The sequence below is a fragment of the Python bivittatus genome, unplaced genomic scaffold (assembly GCF_059951505.1).
Source record: "Python bivittatus isolate LINGU-HERP-01145 unplaced genomic scaffold, Pbiv_v1 ctg000350_np1212, whole genome shotgun sequence".
Classification (NCBI taxonomy): Eukaryota; Metazoa; Chordata; class Lepidosauria; order Squamata; family Pythonidae; genus Python; species Python bivittatus.
Genome location: NW_028277074.1, coordinates 16439482 through 16454410, shown reverse-complemented (window position 1 = coordinate 16454410; position 14929 = coordinate 16439482). Strand labels below are relative to the sequence as shown.

Sequence of the window (14929 nt, the reverse complement as noted above, 5' to 3'; positions counted from 1 at the left end):
ATATGGCTTGTTTTAGCTTGGTGCATAGCACAAACCAAATTATTGATGTTTATAAACAATGATTTGTGGTGTTGCATGATGCATGAACCCAGGCATTATGCTTCATTCAGTAATTCAAGGTTAAATAAACCATATCTTAGTGTAATAAATAAACCTATCTATTTTAGACTATAAGCTTCTTGGAATAAAAAATCATCTGCTTGTAAAACTCTGCAAAGTACAATCATTGCTCAAGTGGCAGTTTTTGTCAGAGGATAACCAGATTCCATTTAAAGTCAGTGGTCACAGAAATAACCAGGCCCAAAGACATGAAGGGTTTTGTAGGTTAAAAGCAGGATCTTGCATAACACCAACAAACAATCCAGCATTTCTTGTATAATATGACAACATTGTATTCTTGTTAGCATGCAGGAAGTTGCACTTTGTGGCAGCTGCAGTTTCTGGGCAGTCATGCAGATAAATTAGAGTCATCCAAGGATGAGATGGTAAGACCATGAGTGTCCATTGTTAGTGCTTTCTGTTTCAGGAAAGGTCATAAGTGATGTTGGGAGCTTGTCAAAGGCTCTCTTGGCTACAGCTTCCACCTGCTATTTCAGCAGAAGCTGTGAGTCCATGAGGAGCCCAGCTCTTTCTGGAGAATAACAGCCCATCTACAGCTGTTGATACTGTCCTGGACTATTGGCTTCTGAATGTGAGCAATCAGTGCCCTTTTCAACCCATACCCAGGCATGAACCTTGATAGGAAGCTTATTTGAGAGTATTTTGTAACTGCTGCCCTGCCACCTTCTCAACTACTTTTCCTCAAAATGAAAGTCTGGAGACTAGATGATAGTTGTCCAATATAGTTGGGTCCAAGGCCAGTCGCTTAACACTGATGTCTCCTTTTCATAGGATGTGTTCAAGCAAAGGCTTATCTATCTGTCTTGGATGCTTTACTTGGGACTCCTGTAGTGACCAGGGACCTATGGCCTAAAGGGCCTACTGTATGATCAAATGATTCTATAAAACAGTTGCTAACCAGCAACCACAGAACACAGTATGGTGATACAGACAGATGGAACTAAGCCCTGAAACAGACATAGCTATCAGTTCTGCCCTTCTGTCTATTCTGTCAACATTGTTACAGGATCTCTGAGTGGATGCAAGTGATTTTATCTGCAAAGTATACATCACAGCAGCCCATTATTTGTTCTTCTGGCCCATCTTCATGAGTTGCCGTTATCTTAGCCTCCAATCTCATTTTCCAGGGGGGTTATGTACTGCTGTTCTTCTTGATCATGTAGCCAAGCATTTCCAGGATTACAGTGGCTATAGCATATACCAATTCATTGGTTTCAGTTATGGTGGTAGTAGGGATTGACTGGAGGGCTCTATTGGTATCTTCTAGCATACTATCTGATGATACTTTTCCACTGAACCTTGGTAACCAGTCTTGAGGGTTGACTGTAGCTAGTTTATCCATGATCTTATGCCTCATATCAGCTGCTGTGCTCTGTAATGGAGGGGGTAGCAGTGACATTCCAGCTTCAGGTGTTGGCTGCACATCCAGTTGTTCTTCCAGGTCTGCTTGAGTCCGGGTTGTAATGTGGAGTTGGTCTATCTCAAGTTGTGAGAGCAGCTTCCTCTTCACTTTGTTGAAGATCTGGGATAACTAGTTGTTTCTCAGTTAGTGTGGATATAGATCTTCTGTCTATCCATAGTTCCCTCATACATTTCATATATCCCCTCTCATTAGGTCTGCTGTTGTAATAGCATTCCATCAATTCCAAGTTCTCTTGTCTTGTCCATGTATGGTTTGTTCCAGTAGCCCACTTATCGTCAGATTGTCCTGGTTCCCCAACATCTGATGCGGACCTTGTTAATCTGGGCGATGGGGGAGCCATCATGACTCTCTTAGTTCATATCACTCTCATATATGAGTAGGCAGGTGAAGCATTAGGGGGTCTTTGCCCAAGGACCCCTACTGGTAAGGTAGGTACCAGCCAGGATTCGAACCCTGGTCTCCTGTATCAAAGGCAGTGTTCTAACCACTATGCTATCCAGCCGCTCTCTCTCTCTCTCTCTCTCTCTCTCTCTCTCTCTCTCTCTCTATATATATATATATATATATATATATATATCTCGTGTGTGTATGTATGTGTGTGTGTGTGTGTGTATGTATATATATATATATATATATATATATATATATATATATATATGCATCTCCAGTTAGCTCAAACTGAAACCTGTTGTTCTCTACTGATCATCATCTATCTTTCTGAAACTATCTCAAGTCTCATGAAGACTCATCACCAGGTGGGACATCACTTTTGTCAGATCTGAAAAAATGGTCAGGTAACCTCAGGGTAACCAATCCTGGCATAAATTTAACAGGAAATTCATAACAAGAATAAGAGAAATAGAATAAAGCTTCATTCTTCAGTTTATTCAACTCAGCTTTATACTTTTTCAAGGAACCCTGCCAAATGTTACAGGGAAAGTTCACAAGCAGGTCAGAATTGCAGTTTTCATCCAATGCTGTTAATTCCTAGCATCTGGAACACAGAATTGAAGAGAGCCAGCATCAGTGGGTCAGAAGCATGAAGTACCTACTAAGTGATACATTGCTGGCTGACAGAATTTTTATCCTATTACCCACTTACTACAGTATCTGTTATATGTATTTTCTGGTCAGTGACAGTGAAGAAAAATCATGAACACCTGTTTGCTTTTCTGTTGTGTGACAGTGGGATCTGGGTCTAGAGGGAAAAAGCACATAACTGGATTATGGTGGTGATGGAAAGGGGACTCTACTAAAGTTGCCTTTCCTACTTTCTTTCTCAACCTGACATCAGCATTGCCTGTTAATATAGACTTCTAGCCTTGATGGCAAATTATTTCTTGTAGATCATAGTACACCATGATAGTCCTCATCTATCACTGTAAACTGATCAAGATCTGGAGAAGGCATGTTTCTCTCCAATTTTGATAATCTATAGCTTGATGAAGTTCTGTCAGACACACCTGACATGGGTGGGCTTCTACATCTTAAGACTTGCACCAACAGGACTCAGGGACAAGGATTAGGAAAGATCTTATATTTGTAGAAACTTCATATGAGCCGCATCATATTTAAATGTTTTTACAGCAGCGTTGATCAAGTGTATTACTCTTTACATAGTGGCCTTCCTGCTAGAGTCCAAAGTAATACACAACACAATAAAACACAGCCCTACTGTTTATTAAATTAAAAAATGTCCATTAAAAAATTTTTTTAAGTTTTTCTAGACAAATATAGAAAAGTATAGCTCTCAAACCATATTATAGAGCTCGGGGGAAGATATATTTCTAGGTGTTGTCTATACCGTGATACTGAGGAGGTTAACCACATTTCCGCATAGGGAATTTCAGAACTGGGGTGCTAATGCCTAGGAGGCTCTAGGTTTAATGATCGCTGAATAGGCTGAATATGCAGGTAGAACCACAAGCAGGAACTTTTGGGAAACTACTGGGAGAGAATCTCTTACTTGGGCCTACATCATAAAGATTTTTGAAAATAAATCATAACTCCTTTACTTGGTGACTTATGGGCAGCAAATGCTTTGCTGTAGGACTGAGGTTACATGATAACAGCTGTGCACATAAAAACCTGGTATTTGTATTCTGCATCAGTTGCAGCTTCTGGACAAGTGATTAATGTTAGTTTCCTAAAGTAGCGCTGCAAAATCCAGTGAGGAGATTATTAGGACATGAATCAAAAGTTATCCTAGTTTAGAAACAGTTATGACAAGTGGATTAGCCAAATCTGGACATAGAATGAAACCTCATCAGACACTACAGCAATGAAAACCTATAATCAGAAGTACAGTAGCAGAAAGCCTACAGGTCTAACAGTCATAAAATCCTACAGACAGAAAGGCTGCAATCAGAGTGTAATGATTGTCCACCAGCAGACTTTGACTCAGTTCCACACTGGTTACAGGAGACATTTTTTTGTCTGGGAAATGGGACAAGTGTGTTCCTGGGTGTATGGCACTCCTATACTAATAGAGCAGGGATACCCAGGTTCAGTCAGTCCTTCAAGACAGGCCAGTTCAGAAAACAGACCCCACAAGACATACTGGAACTCAATTTTATTGATACAAGCTATAGTAACAGAATCTTGAAAGCTTGACCACACTTTCCCTTTCCTTCCTTTTATTCCAAAGAGAGTCAAGGTGGAGTCACTTTAAGTTTCTTTCTTCTTCCTTTCCCAGACTTAATTCATGTTTTACTAACTGCCACAATCCTTCTCCAAGGTCATCTCTGTGGTTCTCTATAGATTCTTTGGCTGGTGAGTAACATTTGAAATTTTGAGAGCATGACATGGGCACTATCACAAAATGGCTACCATTGCTAGCATGGACAGTCTCAAAACATCCATTTAGCAGAAGGCAAATTATGGTTGCTTCCCGAAAGAACTCTGTTTAACCCCAACCTAGCCCTTCTGAGTGCTTTCTATCACCTCAACTTGCCTTTGTCTTTTTTCTGGGCAAGTGAAGAGATGGATTGCTGCCTGCTATTTTTGTAAAAAACTTATTGTGTCCTATGTGGGGACTGACATATTCTTATTAATAAAGATGATGTCTGAGGCTGGTGTTTTGTTTTCCAGTTATTAAGGGAGGCATCTGCTGAGGCTTGGATAGTAGAGGGTTTTCAACAACCCTACGGTGTCAGAATTGAAATCAGTCCCACTACACTGAAATTAAAAGATGGGGAAAATATTTTCAGTTCTGATTACATATGGGAAAAATTGGAGGACATCACAGTGTTGTCTTATTTTCTCTCATCTGGAAGTAATAAAATGGTTCTATATTGATTTTTGTCCCTTTGCCTTCTAATAGTTTATATAAAAAAATAAAACTTTCCTAAAACTGATGTGATGGATTCAGTCTAGTGAAGTCATAAATACTACACCCACTCCTTTCTTTCATAGAATTTATGATGGAAAGGGTGATGAAACTTAAATAAGAAGCACTAGTTCAGTCAAACAGCATTGCATTTTAAGAGGGCGTCAGTATTTTTTCCTGAGGATAATAAACTGTTCCATGCTATTTCAGACAACATTAAGTTTTTGGGAAACAAATGTGCAGGAAATTCTTCTCTTGCAGAAAATAAGTTATTGACTTTTCTTCTCCTTTATTTTAAGCAACGTCACACAGTCTTTTTTTTTAATAGCAGCTGGTATCTGCATTTTTTAGAATGCAACAATTTCAAAGCCAAAAAATAAAAATAAAACACCCCACTGGGGCTGTATGAAATAAACAATAAAAGCAACACTGTTTTCTAATAATTGTTCAGGCTGCTGCAGTTTTATATGTTACATACAGTTCTTTAGTGGACAGAGAAAGATGACTGCATTTCAACTGGGTTATTGTATGTACATCTAATTTTTCAATCCTTGCGAAAAGTTATTTTCTTTATTATGATATTTATTTTGTCCTTCTTCTAGAAAGTTTAGATCTATTCTTATTTTGGAAATTAAAGCTGGAACATACTTATCTTCTAATATCAATGCATTTATGTTGTTAAAAAAATCCAAGACATGAAAAATTGTATTTTGTTAGTTGATGTAAAAAGTGGCTGATAGCAATGTGAAAAGTAAAATGCATAGTTCAGGCAAGCCTATAAGCCTGACCTGATCAAAAGTCATCAATTTATCTCTCCTGACAACATATTGTCTATAATTTCCACTGCTCCTTCTATCAAATATTCACCAATCTTCAAAGACAACATGACTTTAAAATATTTTCCCCCAAATTATGTCTTTAGAGTTGTGGCACCACCTCCTGTTGATGGGAGGTGATAGAATTTATAGCTCATTATCTTTGAAGATCACCACAATCAGGTGACCTCTAAATCAATTATTATTATTATTATTATTATTATTATTATTATTATTATTATTATTATTATTTTATTTACTGTTCTTAAACACAGAGATCCTTTTCTTAACATGTTGCACCTCTTATGAATTGGCTGAATATGGCATTTTATTAATAAGGCAATTTCCATTCTCCTACCACCATCCAAGATTAATTTGTTAAATTGGTAGTTTCAAAGAGCAACCCAAAGCAAAAACAGAATACCTGTACAGACATTTTTCCTGTATCAAACTAGCTAGAAAGTCACAAAAAGTATTTATTTGCTTGATGATTATATTCTACCTTTTTCAAACAGAAATCTTAAGGACAGTTTATATAATACAGACCTTAATTCACCAAATTATGTACTGTAAATTTACAATGCACAAATTTTTTTTTTACCGCAAGCGCAGATGGCAATTAAGACTTGTTCTCATAACCTGTCCATTTAGATGAATCAGAAACCCCTGGTTTTGCTGCTAAACATCATCGAAAGCCTTGGAGTACAAAGGAAATGAGGACTGTGGATGAATAGCACACAAGCCTAGGCTCTTTCTGATGCCGTTCATGTAATGCTGTTTTCTCTATACACCCTTTCCTCATTTAGCAACTGCATTCTGTTCCAACAACTTGATCATTAAGATTAATGGTCAGTAAGTGAACACGTGACTGAGAGAGAGAAGCTGTGAAGATCACTGGTTGTCCTGTGCCTGAGCTGTCCCCCCCCTTTTTTTTTTGCCCCCTCATAGGGCATAGAGAAAGCTTAAATATGATATCTCTTCCTGAGCTGCTTTTCTCCACAGCGCAATGTGTCCCTAAAAAGTGCTAACCGCAAGTTAACAAGCTCAGCAATGTGAACTTATTAGTTAAAAACCCTCCAGCTGGCTTGCACTGCTGTCGGAAACTGACCAGACCTTAATCAGTTTCACATTGAAGGCTTTTGTCTTCAGGCACAGGAAATTGGTAGCAAATGCATAAATTGATTAGAAAATGATTTTGTTCACTACTGTTTATTACCATTGTATTTGCAAATGGTCACTAACTGAGGTAGTCGCTATATGAGTAGTGACTGTACTATTTTATCAGTTATACTTATCCATTGCCATTGTCAATTAGCAAATAGATAACTTTTAGCATTTCTTAAAGAACCATTTTTAAAACAGTAGGTGTTTCATAGCTTTACACATTTCATTTATTCTGTTATTTTAAATGGCCACTCCCTAGTTTTTAAAACTTGTCTTCTTTCTTTTCTTTGAAGTCTATGGCATATTGCTTCTGATACAAAAAAAAATAGCACATTATTTATATTGGTTCTCAATACTGCCTCTATTTTAGAATAAAAAATCATTCTTACAGTTAATACCATCAGTCCAAACTAATTTATCACTGAAAATCTAATTGACAATTGACAATGGGTTGATAATTTTGTTCGATTAAACCTGCATTCTTCTAAATCATTGGTGGTCATCTAGATGTTGCTGAACTATAGCTTTCAATATCCCTCATTTTTTACTCTTATCAAGCCCCACATAAACCAAGGAAGCAAGAACTACATAAATTTCAGGAAGGTATCCTTAATGCTAGCCTCAAATAAATAAATAAATAAATAAATCAGAATCCTGAAAACCAAAGTTATAGTGAGGTAATTATGGTGGAGTTTCTTTGAAACATTTTATTCCCACACCTCTCATAAAAAGTCTCCTCACATAAACTGAACTCTTCTTCCCTGACTCTATCTCTGCACAGTCTTTCACACCTATAACTTCTGGAAGTGTATGGTTCTCCAGTTGTTTTCTATATACATGTAGTGGTAGTACTCCAACCTTAAGAGAAAAGGCTTGAGAATTCATCCCTTTGTTCCAGAAGTTCTCTGGGGCTACATGCCCTAGCTCTGGTTTCTACCTTGGTATGCACTTTGGTAGTTAATGCTAACATCACCTCCTATCTTCCAGGGAAGTGCCCTTACATGGTGTTCTCACCCCTAGCTCTTGTGTGTGAGAGACAGAGGAGTCCTACAGCTTGTGTTCCTTACTGGCAAGAAAAAACAATAAAAATAAATAAATCCTATAATGCACTTCCTGACTCTGTAGTGTTAATACATTTTCCCACTCCTCTGTAGGGAAATCGACCTATCTCACAAGAGATAAATAGAATCAAACATTACTTTTTAAAACAAACTACAATTACAACCTTTCCCTAAAACAGCATAATCTAGAAGACTTGGACTGCAGCTTTCAAGATAATCTGACAGTAATCTGGAAGGAACCAGGATGGGAAAATCTGCTTTAGGTCCAGTCAGTATATTTTTCTTTAAAATAATTATATTGTTGATATCTAGGGACACAAGAGCTGAAAGTTAATACATAAGTATACACTTTGCTGTCTCAGTTTTCCTGTTAATATCTGCTGATTACTAACTTTACAGAATGAGGATAAGAGAAATGCAATATAAAAGGAAGAGAAAACAGTGGGGGTCAACACTTCATTGTCATTTGAACTAGGAATTAATTCTATCATGTTTTCAATATATTTATTAGTAAGAAAAATAAGTACTTCCAGTAAGATTCTTCCTATGACAAATTATTGTACTTTTGACCCAAAAAATTATATATACATGAAATAAAAGCGTATTCATTCTGTCTCCTTTAGTTTCTTTTTAAAGTCTACACACAGTTTCCTGTTTTTCTCTCTATTGTTCCACTGTTTGCATACAAAGAGCTTAGCAATCTTGGCCTTATGTCTTCTAAATCATTTCAAGTTGTCTGAGGAAGTTAAAAAAAAAAAAAGAATGCTTTGCTGAAAGGAAAATAGATTAAACAACAAGCAAGGATGAGGCAGCTTCATGTGTTATATTTTTTCTATCCAGACAAAATGAGCATGCTTCTCCATTTGTGTCATGAACTTGTGTAGGAAGATCACTCTTCCCAGGCTTATGTAATTATGGTATTTGCTCATTCATTTCTTTTCATTTGTATCAATACCCACAAGACCTTTAAGTTGACTTTCAGTTGACTTTACTTTCAAACTACTCTTCAGTTCAATATCTCAAATGCCAGAAGAGAAAAAAGAAAAGCAAAACAAAAATAGTTTTTAATTCATCTTCAAATTCATCCAGAAAGAAGGAAGAGGAGAAAGAGGCAATCCAAGGAAGTAAAGAAATGATTAGGAAACAGATGTTTATTCTACATAGGACCAGTTTAAATTTCCAGGACCAGATCAATTACATCTGAGAATCTGGAAGAAAAATCTGTAGGACATCCTGGTGTTCTTTTTGTGATTTTTAAGAAATTATGGAAGATAAGTGTAGTGCCAGAAGATAGGAGAAGGACAAATGGTGTTCCCATTTTCAAAAATTGGGAAAATATGACCTGGTTAACTACGGACTGGTCAGCTTGACTTCAGTATGGGACAAAATTCTGGAACAGATTATAAAATAGTTTATAAACATTTAGAAAAGAATGTATTGTTTGGCAGAACATTGCATGGGTTTATCAAGAATAAAACATGCCAAACCAAACTGATCTCCTTTTTTGATAGAATAATCAGTTTACTTAACCACAAAAATGCAGTGAACATGGTGTACCTTGAATTCAAGAAAGATTTATCAAAGCTTCCCATGACATTCTGTTAGAGAAAATGCAAGATGTGGGCTGGACTATGCTATCATTAGATGGAGACAAAACTGTTTGAACAAATATAATCAGTGAATATATGTCAATGACTCTAAATCAAGTGAAACAAGTTTCCAGTGACATAAAACATTTAGGTAGACAAAAATTAAGACATGAATGTAGGATGGCAGGGACCATATTGAGCAGCAATATATGTGAAAAGGATCTGGATTTCTTGGTAGTTCACAAGCTGAATATGAACTAACAGTGTGAATGCAATGCTAGGCAGCATTGTCAGGACACTAGGTAGACCAGTCCTATCTCCAAGGAAGGCTAAAATTACTTTTAACTACAATAACAGACTTTTGCAAGTCTGATTGTGCTGTACCACCTCCTTCTCCTCCTCCTCTTCATATTTCAGTGAATTAGGGAGGCATCTGCCTGAACACTTGAAAGTTATCTGGTTCTGCACTTAAAAAATGCTTCAGCCCCTTTCACCTAAATAATGGTTCCTGCATCTCTCTATCAAGGTCAACTTCCATACTTTCCTTCAAGTATCCCCAGAAGTATAGTGTCAAGATCAAGAGAAATATTTTCTCTCTATTCTGTGTAGATCAAACTGTACCTAGAATATTATGTATATTTCAGTCATTTCACTTTAGGAATGACATTGACAAACTGGAGTGTGCCCAGAAAGGATGGGAAGAATATGATAAGATGTCTGAAAATATATATAGGGAAATGTTGGAAGTGTTAGGTACATTTAGATATGGATTTGGAGAAGAAAGGACTGTAGGGAGACATGATAACTGGCTTCAAGTATCTGAGGAGTTGTTATGTAGAAGACAACATTTGCAAATTGTAACAAGGTGTTATATGGGACATATGGTTTATTTTTAAACTTAACCTTATGAGAGCTAGAAGCATACTTCTCTAGTAAACACAAAGTGGGATCACAGTCCAAACAATAACCACAATCAAAAGCCAGCATCAAAGAACACACAGTGCTTTGAGAACTTAACATACACTACATGCACTTATAACCTTCACAAAGTGCAAGATAATCCATTTTTTCCTTTAGCTGAAATTCCATCCTGTACATTCCTTCCCACAAGCTATTGAACCTGAGTAATCTTTTAGCAAACATTACTCATTATTTTGTGGAACCCCAATCTATTTTTAGATTCCAATTTCATATTTCTATAGCTATTTTCGGAGAAGGGTCAATGGTAGTACAGGAGTTGGTCTGATAAATTATAAAAAGAACCCACATTTGTAATAACAATTTGATAATACTGATAGTGATGCTATCCCATACTGTATTAATGATTGGTATATCAGTAAAATTAGAATAAAGAAAAAGAAACACATTTGTAAAATTCAAACAACATTTCCTGTGATGTAATTTCATAGGAAGCCATCAACACTTAGAAATCATTCTAGCTTGTCTGTTTCATAGTATCTAGGCTTCCTGGCAAATCCAAGAGAATTCCTCCCATCCTGTCAATTCAGAGAACAAAGATGGGATATGGTGTTCCTGATTTCTTCTTTTCCCCTCCTTTGTACTGTCTAGATAGTTTATTGGCCCTTCTCCATCATATTTGTGCTCTCAGAACCTCTTCCTAGGCTGTCACCTGAAAAATTCCAAAATATGGAACATAATTAGAGACTGCAGGAAAAAGGCATATTATCTCCATTGTCAACATAATACAATTGATTGGTTAATTTAAACTGGTTTATATTCTACTCCAATAATTATTGACTTTAAGCATCTTACATACCCTGTTTCCATAAATAAGATTAAAAGTTATATATTGCCTACATAATATACCTTAAAATCGGGAGGTTTTTTTTTTTTTTGGTAGCCATAGTACATTTCACAAATAAGCTTATCCAAGCAGAACCATTTCTAGAAGTAAGAGCTAGCTGATAAGCCTAGATGCACCACTTTTCTTGCATCCATTGCATACAGCCCACAACCAAGGTGTTTCAAACTTTTTTGAGCTTAAAATTAGACATGCGATTTGATAGCCATAATTTAACACCATAATCCATAAGGTATAGGTACAGGCTTCAAATTGCCATTCACGGAATTCCTCTCAGCCTACATATCATGGCCCTACTACCTTGACTGCTAGTTCTTGCTATCATCACCTATCTTCCATGAAGGACCTTAACTGGCATCTTGCTGTTTATGCCAGTCTGTGAGAGGGATAGGGCTCCCACAGTTTCCATAATGTAACCTCCTGGCCTTGTGGCATAAAGGCATGTGGCTAGAGGTTTTAGCCCTTCCTTCTCCCTTTAGAAACAAACTGATCTTGCAAAAAAAGATATGACATGCAAAGATATAGCAGATATGATTTAAAAAGCCAGCTTTAGAAAAAAAATACATGCAGTGCTTTCGGCAGATGGCTTTCAAGTTCGATATAATCTCCCAGAAATTAATAATAAGAACAGTAAATGTTGAACTGAGCCTGAAATTACACAGAATGTTCTATTTGTGCAGAGAAAAAAGAAAACGATAGAATAAGGCTTCTACTATATACAGAAAAAATGGATTAATACCTAACACAATGTCTGACTAAAATTGTTAGTGATAACCTGAATCTTGAAATAAAGTCTTCTGCTTCTTTGTTCTTGTTTTTTACCCAGCTGTTCATCAAAGATGTTGGGAGATAATACTACTCTTGTTTTCCAGCTGAGACACAGAAATGTTTCTCAGTTTTCCGAGACTTCTGCATTTCTCCTTTAAAAGAATGACATTTTTTCCTCTATCTAAGAGGAAAAGGGTTGAAAGAATCTGCCTTTTGCACAGATGATAGAAACAGCCTCTCTCCAAATGTTGATTAAAACACAGCTGTGTGGCATTTAGACTGGCAGGATGGTGACAGGATTGTGAATTATGAAGTAATTGACAATACCAAATAATATGGAATTTAAAAGATTATTAAACTGCTTAGTAGCAACATGAACATATCAGAAGCCACACTGCAAAAACAGAATGGGGGTAGGACAAAGAAGTGGATCTAAAATAAATTCAGATGAGAGTTAAAATTAAATGAACTGAGTGCAGTTATTTTGGCTATGCTGCAATAATTATAATTTCCCCATCATTCAAATTAAACATTGTAATTCTGCAACAACTTTCGGAATGGCTCTCAGCCTACAAGAATTCCACTCATAATTTTTCAAGGGGACACTGAAATTGGCTTATTGTTTAACTAGTAGATGAAAAATGCTCTTATGGCAGTAAAATGCAGTATAGTCAGTCAATATTCAAATGTAAACTTGCTTTAGGTTTACCTTAACTGTTTTTATTATTAGTAACCTTCCTAATACATATATGTATACATAATATATATACAGAGTAATTTAATTGTGAGATGCACAGCTATATGAATATGACAAACAAATAAATAATTCATTCATTTTGGACTTAGAGAATCTTATTCCTTGATTTAAGCAATTTCCTTGTCATAGGAATTTAATTTTAGTTGCATAGCCTGAATTCTGTATCATAAACTGAAGAAATAGTGTCCCCTTTTTAATATTTCTTAAGGATATCAAAAGTTACAACTGCAAACATCTGCATCAGGGCAATTGCATAGTTTCCTCCATGCAAGAAGTTGAAATCATTTTCATCACATTCGGTATTCTCTGATATACCAGTGCATTCAGTTTAAATTAAGTTATGTTCCTTATCAGCATATTAAACGAATTCTTAGAATCAGAAGAAAGAAAAGGAATGTCAGGGTGCTTATATCTGTTTAAATATTTTACTCACTGAAAATCATGTATGTTTTGATTCAAAACCAAGGTAGAGTATTGTAGAAGACCCTTCATGAATCTCCACAAATGGTGGTGGGTTTTGTGTTTCACTGAAGAAAGCTGTGAATTGATTAGAAGGATGCTATTATAAACAACTTTCCTGTATCTACCCCAAATGGCTTCTTCAGCCGTATGCTCCAAAGCATACTATGTAACAGACATCATAATTCCCTTCTTGAATGCATGAAGAGTATCTGACAAGAAAAATCCATTAAATCTCAGACTCAGAAAGTAATAACAATCATTGTCCTTATCTACTGCCCTTTCACCTCTTCTTTCCTGAAACTTAAGGGTTCCCCCCCCCCTCCCCAATTCTGCTAGGGAACATTCAAACTTCCCTGAAGTATGTTTTGGTATGAAGACAGAGATGTCACATAAAATTTATAGGAACTTGGTTAGGATTTCTAAATATAAACAACCAGTTCAACTAGGAACTAAAATAATTTGATCAGCAGTCAGTTTTAGAGACAAATAGTGTGAAGTGCCCCTACTCAAACCAGTAGTACAAAGTGTTTACTACTATTATTCTTCAGGATAGATAGTATAAAACCAAGTATAAATCTTATACATGAAGGCAAATACATACATATATGCATGCATACATACATACATACATACATACATATATAATTGTTTAATTCACATGAAAATTATCATACTGGATTAATAAGCACATTTGAACCAAATTTAGACTGAGCCACCTCCCTAAATTAGACAATATAGCTTGGTTATTTGGAAAGTTGCTTTTTATTTTTCTAATTTCTTTGTTTTAGATCCTTAATAAAATATCCTAAATCAGAATCTGGAATTATTAAGCATTTATCTTAGTAGCACCATTCATAAGCAATTCCTTTACCAAATGCTAATGAGGTATTCAAAACAAGAAATGTGAGAAGGATGTAAAATCTGTCTCTTCCCCACTGTCAGGGAAAAAACCTCATTAAACATGGGAGACAGACACACCAGAACATAAGTCACTTCAAAGTTCTAAAAGCTTTATTAAAAGTTAGTTCAATAAGCAAATAAAATTCAACCAATAGCATACAAGGTACTCACTTAGATTCACATTGCAATGAGGACCATCATGATCAAGCGGTCAGGTAAGACAGCTTAGCCGTGTGGCACCGACCCCTTAGTTGCAATCCCTTTTATCCTCAAAGGCCACAAACCACAGACATGACTCCCAGGATTTGCAACTGAATCATAACTTCCTTGGTGCTAATTTTACCATACTTTACCATACTTCCCTTGTCACGTCTTTTCCCATCAGCAGTTTGCTTAGTCTTGCAAGTTTACTAATTTCCTGTTATTGCCCTACAGGCCACATTTTAGCTAACTTGGCTTTATTAAATGCAATCAAAATTAACATTAAAACATATAAAAGGCTACTAAAATTTTCTTCTCATACCACATTCAAACTAAAGTATTCAAACAGGAAGGATAATGCTATTCAAGAATATGTATTATGAAGAATGACTCTCATATTTTTTCCTTCCTACTTTCTTACAAGAATGGTATAAATGACTTATCCATTGCAGAAAGATGAAAACAGAGTTAAACTTTCCTATAGGGGTTCTTTAAAAAAAAAAAAAAAAGTCAAAATAT

At 36.0% G+C, this 14929-nt stretch overlaps 1 long non-coding RNA gene across 1 annotated transcript; it reads right to left on the bottom strand.

The window, feature by feature from the left end:
• Positions 1 to 10316: 10316 nt before the first annotated feature.
• On the bottom strand, positions 10317 to 14502 carry LOC148215125 (uncharacterized). Its single transcript, XR_015796723.1, has 3 exons — positions 14381 to 14502; positions 13281 to 13384; positions 10317 to 11130 (listed from the first exon to the last, which is right to left on the bottom strand). It is a non-coding gene; the product is annotated as an uncharacterized LOC148215125 (long non-coding RNA).
• Between the last annotated feature and the right edge of the window lie 427 nt (positions 14503 to 14929).